Raw genomic sequence first — 11109 nt, forward strand, 5'->3', positions numbered from 1 at the left:
TTATTTTATGTACCCTTAACAAAGAAAATATTTTCTGTTTAAATGATGACACCATGCTTTCTTATGGCATAGATTTTCAAAAATGTTATACTTACTGAAAATATTCTTTTTTTTTAAGTGACAGAGTTTTACTCTGTCACCCTGGCTAGAGTGCAGGTGTACAATCCTAGCTCACTGTCACTTTGAACTCCTGGGTTCAAATGACCCTCACACCCCAGCCTTTTGAGTAGATTACAGGTATGCACCATCATGCCCGGGTAATTTTGTATTTTTGGTAGAGACGGGGTTTCTCCATGTTGGTCAGGCTGGCCTCAAACTTACAACCTCAGGTGATCTACCTGCCTTGGCCTCCCAAAGTGCTGGGATTATAGGGGTAAGCCACTGCACCCGGCCATCCTAAAACTTCATTTCCATGCTAAATCATGTTGTAACCTGAAAACATATATTTGTAAAAGTCAAAGTTAACATTTGAGAGAATAACCATGTGCACATCTCAGCTAAAGTGGTGACAGTGTGAATGGTATGACCAAGTTCCGATCTGCTCGTGCAATGCGCCTGTGCTGTGCCCACCACCTGGCTAGGACAATTCATTGACTGTAGGGCACATCCTGATTTCAGAGATTTAAAGATGTGGGAAAAAATGTGCCTCTTGGAATAAATGAAGCGTGGTGATTTGTTTCTCCCTGTCTCTTCTCCTCCTCTGGTTTGAATAAATTTCTGATACTAATTTTGCCAGTTGTGTTCCTCAGATTGAAATTGAGTGGATCATGGTTGAAAAGTTACGTTAGTCAGGGTTCAGGGTGTGCTGAGTAACCTTTTACTGCATTTTTAAGTTAAATGTTCCTAAAAGCTTTGTATTCATTCATAAAGATCCTTCAAAATATGCTTTCAAAATCTACACCCAGTATGGCTTTATTGTATTATATGAAAATATCACTGGGAAATGATAAAAAGGATTCCAAAACCGAGAGGTTGAAAAATGCTCTGTTGGGCAATCACTGAATCTTCCACAGTTTTTGTGGTTAAGGTGGAATGCAATATATGTCAGTAAAAAACATTAAGGCATCTAGCCTTAGTAATACTACCTCCTCTCCTGCTCACAGTCTTAGCAACTGCTACAATTTTTTTAAATTAAAATTTTCCAACTTTGGCATCAGAGTTCATGAAAGTAGTCCTTACATTAATTCCAGAAACTGGACTCCAGTTAACCAGTAACTTCTGTTTCAGTGACATCGTTTCCTGCAAAATCGATACTTGGTAATGGTTAACTTCTCTCTTGGTTGTTCGCAGCGGGGGGTAGTTTTCAGCACCCCCTGCAGACGTGCCGGACCCCAACACTTCCATGGGTCTGCTAGTTATTGTAATTCACGATGACTTAAGACATTTTACCCTGTAATGAAACAAAAACCTCTGACTACTAAGAGATCGTGCAGTTTGACCTCAGTAACTGTCCGTAAGCAAAAACAAGCAAACAAACAAACAAAATCCTTGAAAGTTGCTGACTGAAAAACTTACAGTCCAAACTGGGTGGTGCCGGCAGCAGCCTTTTGACGAGATGGAGTCAGACACTTGGTTATCTAAACACAATTGTTGGTATTAAAGGAGAGTGAGAGTATTTTGAAGTTAAAAAAAAAAAAAAAGACCATTTTGTTCTGCAGTTGTCTAGAATGAAGGTCAGTGGAGAAATTTAGCCTGTCAGGAGTGTGAAAATGTGAAAGAAGCCCCTGGAAAATTAGAAACAGGGTGAATCCAGTTTTCATTTCGTGGTTCTGCGGCTCAAACCTTAAATTGCAGAAGGATTAGCACAGTTTAGCAGGAGCAAGCACAGAAAGCAGCAGCCTCAGAGGTGCACTACTTTAATCTTCACTTTAATGGAAGCTGATAATTCGGAGGGGCAGCAAGCCAAATCATAGACGTGAATTCTTTAGGGGAAGAGAGCCATTGACTGCCTGATATATTCTGGCATTGTTGATTTTTTTTTAAACATTGCTTCTGACTAATGTACATGAGGTATTTACACCTGTTTACTTAATGATTATGCAGCTACATAATTGAGAGCTGAGAAACAGAAAAACAAAACTTAGTCTGATGCAGTAAGTAGTACTTGATATCATTCCGGAGGTATTTGCCAGTTTGTAGAGTCAAGCGGAAGATAACGAGTGATCATTTTATTGACTTTTCATCTAAGAGGGTCTTGCTCCTGTTGAGAGTGACAACAATAATTTAATTGTAAGTGAAGGACATGAAGAATTGTCTGGCGTGTTGAAAGGATTTTAAGCTTAGGTTGGCCAGTTTTATCAAAGTTTTTTCCCACATGGCTAGACTGTGAAATCACCATGGAGGAGAAATTGCTTTATTTAAATAGCCTGCCTGCCTACCTGCCTGCCTTCTTCCTTCCTTCCTCCCTCCCTCCCTCCCTCCCTCCCTCCCTCCCTCCCTCCCTCCCTCCCTCCTTCCTTCCTTCCTTCCTTCCTTCTTTCCTTCCTTCCTTTCCCTCTTTCCTTCTTTTCAATAGTGATGAAATCTTATTGTGTTGCCCAGGCTGGTCTCTAACTCCTGGGCTGAAGCATTCTTCCTGCCTCAGTCTCCCAAAGTGCTGGGATTACAGGCATGAACCATGGGACTCAGCTTTTAAATATCTTTTCTGCGTAAAGACTCAAAGAATCTATGTAAAAATCACAACCAACTCCTGGTGAGTGAGAGTAAATTGCTCTGCAAGGGGAATTACTCAAAGAGAAATTTCAATATTGCATCTACTGCTGTTCTGCGGTCAGGACAGCTTAGCAGCATCTTACACCTCCCACAGGGACAGAAATCATTTAAAAAACCAATCTCAGGCCGGGCATGGTGGCTCACGCCTTAAATGCAAGCACTTTGGAGGCCAAGGCGGGCGGATCACCTGAGGTCAGGAGTTCAAGACCAGCCTGACCAACACGGTGAAACCTCGTCTTAAAAATAAATAAATAAATAATAAATAATAAAAAGCCAATCTCTCTGTCTCTCTTGCCTCTGTCTCTCTCTCTTGCCTCCCTCTTTTTTTTTTTTTTTTTTTTTTAAAGATTCTACATATAAGGGAGATCTTACTGTGTCTGGGTTTTTCAATTATCAGATGAGTGAGTTCTGGGGATGTAGCATATATTGTGGAGACTATGATCAATAACCCTATCTGGTATACTACTTGAAATGTGCAAAGACAATAGATCTTAAGTGTTCCTCCACACATAAAAATGTTAATTATGTGAGATGAGGGATATGCTAACTTGATTGTGCTTATTTCATAATGTATATGTATATCATATCCTCGTGTTGTGAATCTTAAATGTTTACAACTTTTTAATGTGTTTTTCTTTAATTTTTTTTTTTTTTTTTGAGACAAAGCCTCACTCTGTCACCCAGGCTGCAGTGCAGTGGTGTGATCACTTGTTGCTGCCTCAACCTTGGACTCAGGTGATCCTCCCACCTCAGCCTCCCAAGTAGCTTGGGACTACAGGCACGTGCCACCATACCTGATTAATTTATTTTATTTTTGTAGAGATGGGGTCTCACTGCGTTGTCCATGCTGGTCCTGAACTCTTGGGCTCAAGCCCTGGCCTCCCAAAATGCTGTGTTTACAGGTGGGAGCCACTGCACCCAGACCTCAATTCTCATTTGTCAAATATACTTCAACAAAGCTAAGGAGAAAATAAGCCAAAGCCCACCTCTTAAATTTGGCCCTCACTCCTCATAATCGATGAGTCCTCCTGGGGGTTCTGATTTTCTGTAACTATAGTGTATCACTTTATTCTTCAGCTTCCAGGAACTAGCGTGTATTAGAACAAATCTAGGATAACAATTACGTATATTGCCAACGGATACACTGAAACATATCAAAGGGTGGCTGAGTCGAGGATCACTAGAGTGCAGGGTCCTGCCACATCCTTCTCTGGTAGGCAGCTCATGCGACAGAACGCCTGAATAAAGGCTCCTTCCTTGAGACTCTGATGGCTAGACATTTCTTCATTCACCGCCGGCTTTCAACTCATCTTCAGTCCACTTTAAGACCTGTGGGTCTATCTACTTTCAAAGAAAGGAAGTAAATGGGCACAACTAATATGTGGAAACCAGACACTTTTTAGGACAAACAGTACAAAGGGGAAGGTGACTGGTTAGAAGCGGCACTTCTGGCATTACAAATAATGGATGTTATAGGCTAATTTATGTCTGCCCACAATTCATATGTTGACATCCTAACTTTAATTGGCTTTTTATTTATTTTCGAAATGAGACAGAGTCTCCTTTGTCACCCAGGCTGGAGTGCAGTGGCACATTCACAGCTCACTGCAGCCTTGACCTCCTGGGCTCAAGCAATCCTCCCACCTCAGCCTCAAGTAGCTGGAACTTCAGGAATGCCCCACTGTGCCCTGCAGTGAGATAGGTTTTTAAAATGATTTCTGCCTCAGTGGGAGAAATTAGACGCTGCTAGGCTGACTTTATGTGCTTGCGTGACAGCTGGAAGTAGATGTAATATTGAAACTTTTCTTTGATAATTCCACTTGTGGGTCTTGTGTTGAGTTCCCCAGAAGCAGATCCTAAGGCAAGGATTTGTACACAGTGATTTATTCTGCAAGTGTTTCCTGAGTCATTGGTAAGATGTCAGGTCAGGCAACATCCCACCAAGTGCAGCTTCCGTTTTATTCCCCTTGGGAACGCTGAAGTATAGATTATGCCTCTGAATTAACCTGACCTAAAGCAAGGGTGCTGGGCTTTCCTAGTCTCACAATGGTCAGTCCCAGCAGAAGGGATGGAGGTAGGAGGGGGCGGTGGTAGGGAGACCTGTCGGGAGGGAAAGAAATTATCAGGCACTTTCTGCTCTTTGCCAGTTGGGATGACGCTGCTCCAGTAGTCTGAGGACAGCATGTGAAGAAGAGTCACAGGCGTGGCACACAGAAGCCGGAGGGGAGACGCACAAGTGCCAAAGGGAAGCCAGTGGATCTGGAGAGAGCACCCACAGTGCCCACCTCAGGAGAGAGGCCCTGACTAAGCTCCAATCAGGGCCCTTTTCCTTCCTGCTCTGTTGTATTTGTTTGTTTGTTTGTTTTAGAGACGGGGTTTCACCATGTTGGTCAGGCTGGTTTCAAACTCCTGACCTCAAGCAATCCACCCGCCTCAGCCTCCCAAAGTGCTGGGATTACAGGCGTGAACCACCATGCCCAGCCTCTCTGTTGTATTTTACTAGGTCTGGCTAATTTCTGTATACATAATATTTAGAATTTACCATACTATTTTAACAAGAAAGAAGATTTATCTAAAAAACAAAAAGAGAGAGAGACAACATTTTTGGTGCATACAATGTGCTGGGCACTTCTCTAAGCACTGTGCTTTTCTTTTTTTGTTGAGACGGAGTGTCACTCTTTTGATCTGGGCTGGTGTGCAGTGGTGTGACCTTGGCTCACTGCAACCTCTGCCTCCCGGGTTCAAGCGATTCTGCTGCCTCAGCGTCCCGAGTAGCTGGAATTACAGGCACCAGCCACCACACCTGCTATTTTTTTTGTATTTTTAGTAGAGATGGGGTTTCACCATGTTGGCCAGGCTGGTTTCGAACTCCTGACCTCAGGTGATCACCCACCTGGGTCTCCGAAAGTGCTGGGATTACAGGAGTGAGTTATTGTGCCTGGCCTATGCTCTATACATTCTTTGAATCCTATATGCCAGTTTTATAAATAAGGACACTAAGGCTTAGAAAAATAAAGTAACTTTTCTATCGGTGACACAGCTTAAGTGATGAAGCCAAGACTCAAACTCGGGTTTTGAGTATCATGTATAAATAAACCACACAGCCAGTCTTTTTTGAAGTATAATGACATTTTCAGTGAAGCAATTTAAAATCAATTTAAGACCATCCTTGTGAAATAGATACAAATATTTACTCAGTTCAAAGGCTTAAATAGTTTCACGAATGAGTTGGAACGTGTATTTGTGTTAAAATATAGTGTATCTCTAGTCAGCATTTTTCTTGATGTCTCTCCTATAGTAAAAGTCTGCCATTACCAAATAAACATTGAACAAGTCAGTTTCAGAGGTGAGACTGAAAAAAGGCCTGAAAAGAAAACCTCTGGCATCTGGAATATATATTTTTGGTCACATCTACATGCTATCTGGCATAGGAAAAGAGCAGTCCCTTCAAGAGTAAAGTGTTGTCCCTAACCAACTGTGGCAGCCCTACGTAGTCCATCTGACACATTTATTGACTCCAGTGAATTTGGCGGTGGTTGAAAACCTCAGGCAGTTTTTTCTTCCTTGCTGTGAAATAATTGTCTAGAGACAGGAGAATCCTCCAGATGGCTAGTTAAATGCCTCCAGAAGGCCTGGGGCATTGATGAGCCTCTCCCAGGAGTTCTGTAGTTTACAAGTGGCTTTAGGTTAAAGAATCTCATTGTTTGGCTCCCTAAGAATGGGATCTCTAAGGTGGCGTGTTTGTGGAGGAAATTAGAGTAGACGTGTGGCTGCCTCTCAGTATTTCTGGGTAAAACTCTCTAATGCAGAGCTACTTATATTTAAAAAAAAAAAAAACAACATTGACACTGGAAATAGTTCCTTGGTTTTTGTTTTTTCCTAGCGTTATTAGGATTTTTTTTTTTCCATATACCTGTCTCCCTCACTTTCATGTCTGAAGGCCCTGTATTTTCAGACTGGAGGTAAAATGGGTAAAAATTAATAAACACATATTGCCAGGTTCTTGCTTCCATATGAAAACTACATGTGAATCCCGTCGACTTCTCCTTCCAAATTTCCCCGGTTATTTCTAGGATTCCCAGGGAAAGACCCCTTAAGTCTGTACTGCTTCTACATGCTCCTCATTCTCCATTTCAGCACCCTTTGGTGCTATTTCTTGCTTCTGCCTTACTGCTCCGGCAGCCAGGAGCCGGCCCCCGGCACTGATACTGCGATGGTATGATGCCGTCTCCTGCCAGCCCCACTGCCTTGGTCATGCTGGAGTCCTCAGGGGCCCAGGGAGCCCTGCCAAGGTGACTCTCCTCCCTGCACCAGAAGGCCTCTCCCCTACCACTCCCTCTCCCATAGGATATTTTACATACAGTACAAATCAACAGCTGTTGTGTTCGGTGCGTCATAGAATTTATATTGAACATTTATTTCAGGTTTTACTTGTAGCAACATCCATGTTCCATGAGTTCAAGGAGACTGAAACTGACAAATGCGATTCTGGGCTGACATCACATTCAAGCCCATCTTCACGACCTGGGCTTTGTAACTGGGACCAATTGTACTTCTCTATTTCCTTTTGCTTCAGAATTTGTGTATTGTTTTGTTTTGTTGTTGTTGTTTGCTTTTTTTCGGGAGATGCCTTAATTTCTCATAAAAATACACTTCTAATGGGTCCACCTAACAGTCTGTCAGGTATGCTCATGTACCTGTGAATCCTGGTGGTAGACACAGCTGAGACTCAAGCTAAGACGCCTCCCTCCCTTCCCTCTTCCCCTCTCTTACGCTCCCTTTTCATCTCTCTCCTTTTACATCACACAATATTTATTCATTCATTGAGTACCACCTATATACCAAGCACTGTTCTAATCACTTCAGATAGAACAGCGACAAAATAGACGTCTTACTTTCTTGAATACTGTAGAGTGATGAGTGCTATGACCAGCACCTACAACAGGGAGCTGTGACAGACAGTGACCAGGGACTGACTTCCATGGAGTGGTGAAGGAAGGCCTTTCTCATGAGGAAAATATTCAGCTGAAATCTGCATGACAAGAAGAGTCCAATTATATGAAAACCTGGCACTTGAGCCTTCTATGCAGAGAGAATAACAGTATTTATCTCTGTACACACACACACACACACACATCATAATCTACCACTGAAAGCCTTCCTTGCCCCTAAATATGTAAGAAGGGGGATTGGTTTACACAGGACCCACCCATGATCAGCTTGTTCCACTCACCTATATGTGACATTGAGGCCCCTCCTGAACAGCACCCCATATGAATGACCTGGCCTCACAGGCTCTCAGCTACAGACCCCTCTCGGGACACATCCGCATCCCCAAGCCACTGCGCGCTCTAATGGGGCCTCTGGGCATATGGTTTTCAGGGATTTTCACCTCATTCCACAGCGAGGAAGGCTCCAGGGAAATCTCAGGGCAGGTGCAGAATCACAGCCGCGGAGAGGGCAGTGGGAAGCCTACATTCCCTTACTCACAGGGGAGTCCAGCAGGTGCAGAATCACAGCCGCGGAGAGGGCAGTGGGAAGCCTACATTCCCTTACTCACAGGGGAGTCCAGCAGGTGCAGAATCACAGCCGCGGAGAGGGCAGTGGGAAGCCTACATTCCCTTACTCACAGGGGAGTCCAGCAGGTGGAGACTAGGGACTTTTCACCACAGGGCATTTCTGATAGTGTAGGAGAGTGAGGCTTGGATTACTAGGAAAGCTAAGGAACTCAGGTGGCTCCAGCACCCCTGTGGAGTCAGGAGTCAGGGTTTCCCTCTCACTCCTCAGATGGGACACAGGTCACCACAAGCTGGGGCTCCTGCCAGGCAGCCTCGCTGGGTGTTCTGGTTTTCAGCCTCCTCCAGATGGGGATGAGCCATCTGTGTGTCACTGTCCTTCACCATGGGTTCCCTGCTGCAGCCACAGGCCTCCTCACTGTTCCTGAGCTGTGTCTGGGTCAGAGACCCCACTATTCGCCTGCTGGATTTTCCCATGCTTCTCCCTCCGTATTGTCTTTGCTCATCTTCTTTCTCTCACTTGGAGTCCTTTTATTTCCTCTTCATCTCTTCACTGTCTCACATGCAATAACTCTTAAGGCCCAGCTTCAGACCCCACCTCCTCTCTGAGTGGCCTTTTTTTTTTTTTTGAGATGGAGTCTTGCACTGTTGCCCAAGCTGGAAGGCAGTGGCCCAATCTTGGTTCACTGCAACCTCTGCCTCCCAGTTTCAACCAATTTTCATGCCTTAGCATCCCAAGTAGCTGGGATTACAGGTGTGAGCCACCACGCCTGTCTAATGTTTTTGTACACTTTCTTTTTTTTTTTTTTTTTTTTTTAGTAGAGATGGGTTTTGCTGTATTGGCCAGACTGGTCTCGAACTCTTGACCTGAAGTGATCCGCCTGCCTCAGCCTCCTGAAGTGCTGGGATTACACGCATGAGCCACCGCTGCGGGCTGCCCTTCCAACTGTTATTGTTCCCATTAATCTCTTCTTTGCTGGATACCAGCAAGCATCTAGGTTCCAATTTATACACTCTTCTCCCCTTCTTCCTCCCCTTCCTTTTTCCTCCCTCCCCCTTTCTTCCTTCTAAATGAGAATTAGCTTATTCATCTTCTTTTTGAAGAAAGAAAAGCCACTAAACAATGAATACATAACAGGAATATTTGTAAATGTATGTGAATGGCATAAAGCATTAGCAATAATACAAAGACTACCCCCAGCTCGGCCGGGCGCGGTGGCTCACACCTGTAATCCCAGCACTTTGGGAGGCCGTGACGGGTGGATCACGAGGTCAAGAGACCGAGACCATCCTGGTCAACGAGATGAAACCCCGTCTGTACTAAAAATACAAAAAATTAGCTGGGCATGGTGGTGCGTGCCTGTAATCCCAGCTACTCAGGAGGCTGAGGGAGAATTGCCTGAACCCAGGAGGCGGAGGTTGCGGTGAGCCGAGATCGCGCCGTTGCACTTCAGCCTGGGTAACAAGAGCAAAACTCCGTCTCAAAAAAAAAAAAAAAAAAAAAAAAAGACTACCCTTAGCTCAAGAATGAGAGATTACTATTTTCCTACAATATCCCAGTGTGCACCCACTAGGTCTCATTCCCTTCTTTCCCCATTCTGCATCCTCATGGGTCACCACTATCCTGAATGTGTATCTGTCACTGTCCCTTACTCACCACATTAGATCCTTAAACAGGGATTTGTTTAGTTCGGCATGCATTTGAATTTTAACCTAGTGGGATTATAGTGTGTGAACTCTTCTGGTATTGCTTAATTGGCTCAACATGGCGTTTGTAAGAGTCTTCCATGTTGATGAACGCTCCTGAGTTCGTTTTCGCTGCTCCACGGTATTCCATTGCGTTATTGTGTCATTACGTATTTATCCATTCTATGGTGAAGCCACATCAGGATTGTTTTTCAATTGTGTGGCTGCTTCTACAGACGTTGTAGATGTCTCCTGATGCACATATGCAGGAGTTTCCCTAGGACATGTACAAAGTGGAAGAATTGTTGGGGTTGGGGGTGCACACATATTCAGCTTTATAAAACATGCAGAGTAATTTCCAATGTGGTTGTCCCTGTTTATAGTCTCAGCAGTGGCAGCTGAGTTCCTGTTTCTCTGCATTCTTGATGAACTCGGTTTGTTATTTCTTAATGTTTGTCAATCCTGTGGCAAATATTGGAGGTTTTAGTTTGAATTTCTCTGATTTCTAATGAAGCAAACATCTTTTATATGTTTACTGGTTATTTCGATTACTTCTTTTGTCAACAGCCTATTCAAATATTTTTCTCTTTTCTTTTTTTTTGAGATGAGGTGTCACTCTGTTACCCAGGCTGGAGTGCAGTGGTACTCTCAGCTCACTGAAACCTCTGCCCCCGTCTCAAGCAATCCTCCCACATCGGCCTCCCAAGTAGCCTGGACTACAGGCGTGCACCACCACAACCAGGTAATTTTTGTTGTTGTTGTTGTTGTTGTTGAGATGGGGTTTCACCTTGTTACCCAGGCTGCCCTTGAACTCCTGAGCTCAAGCGATCCACCTGCCTTAGTTTCCCAAGGTGCTGGGATTACAGGCACCCAGCCTAGTTCTTTTTTTTTTTTTTTGGAGACAGAGTCTGCACTGTGTCCCTGGCTGGAGTGCAACGGCACGATCTCGGCTCACTGCAACCACCACCTCCCGGGTTCACGTGATTCTCCTGCCTCAGCCTCCTGAGTAGCTGGGACTACAGGTGCACACCACCACACCTGCCCAGTGTTTTGTATTTTTAGTAGAGATGGGTTTCACTGTGTGTTGGCCGGACTGGTCTCGAACTCCTGACCTCGTTATCCACCCACTTCCGCCTCTGAAAGTGCTGGGATTACCAGTGTGAACCACTACGCTCAGCCCCAGCCTAGTTGTTTA

The sequence above is a fragment of the Callithrix jacchus genome, chromosome 4, assembly GCF_049354715.1.
Source record: "Callithrix jacchus isolate 240 chromosome 4, calJac240_pri, whole genome shotgun sequence".
Taxonomy (NCBI): domain Eukaryota; kingdom Metazoa; phylum Chordata; class Mammalia; order Primates; family Cebidae; genus Callithrix; species Callithrix jacchus.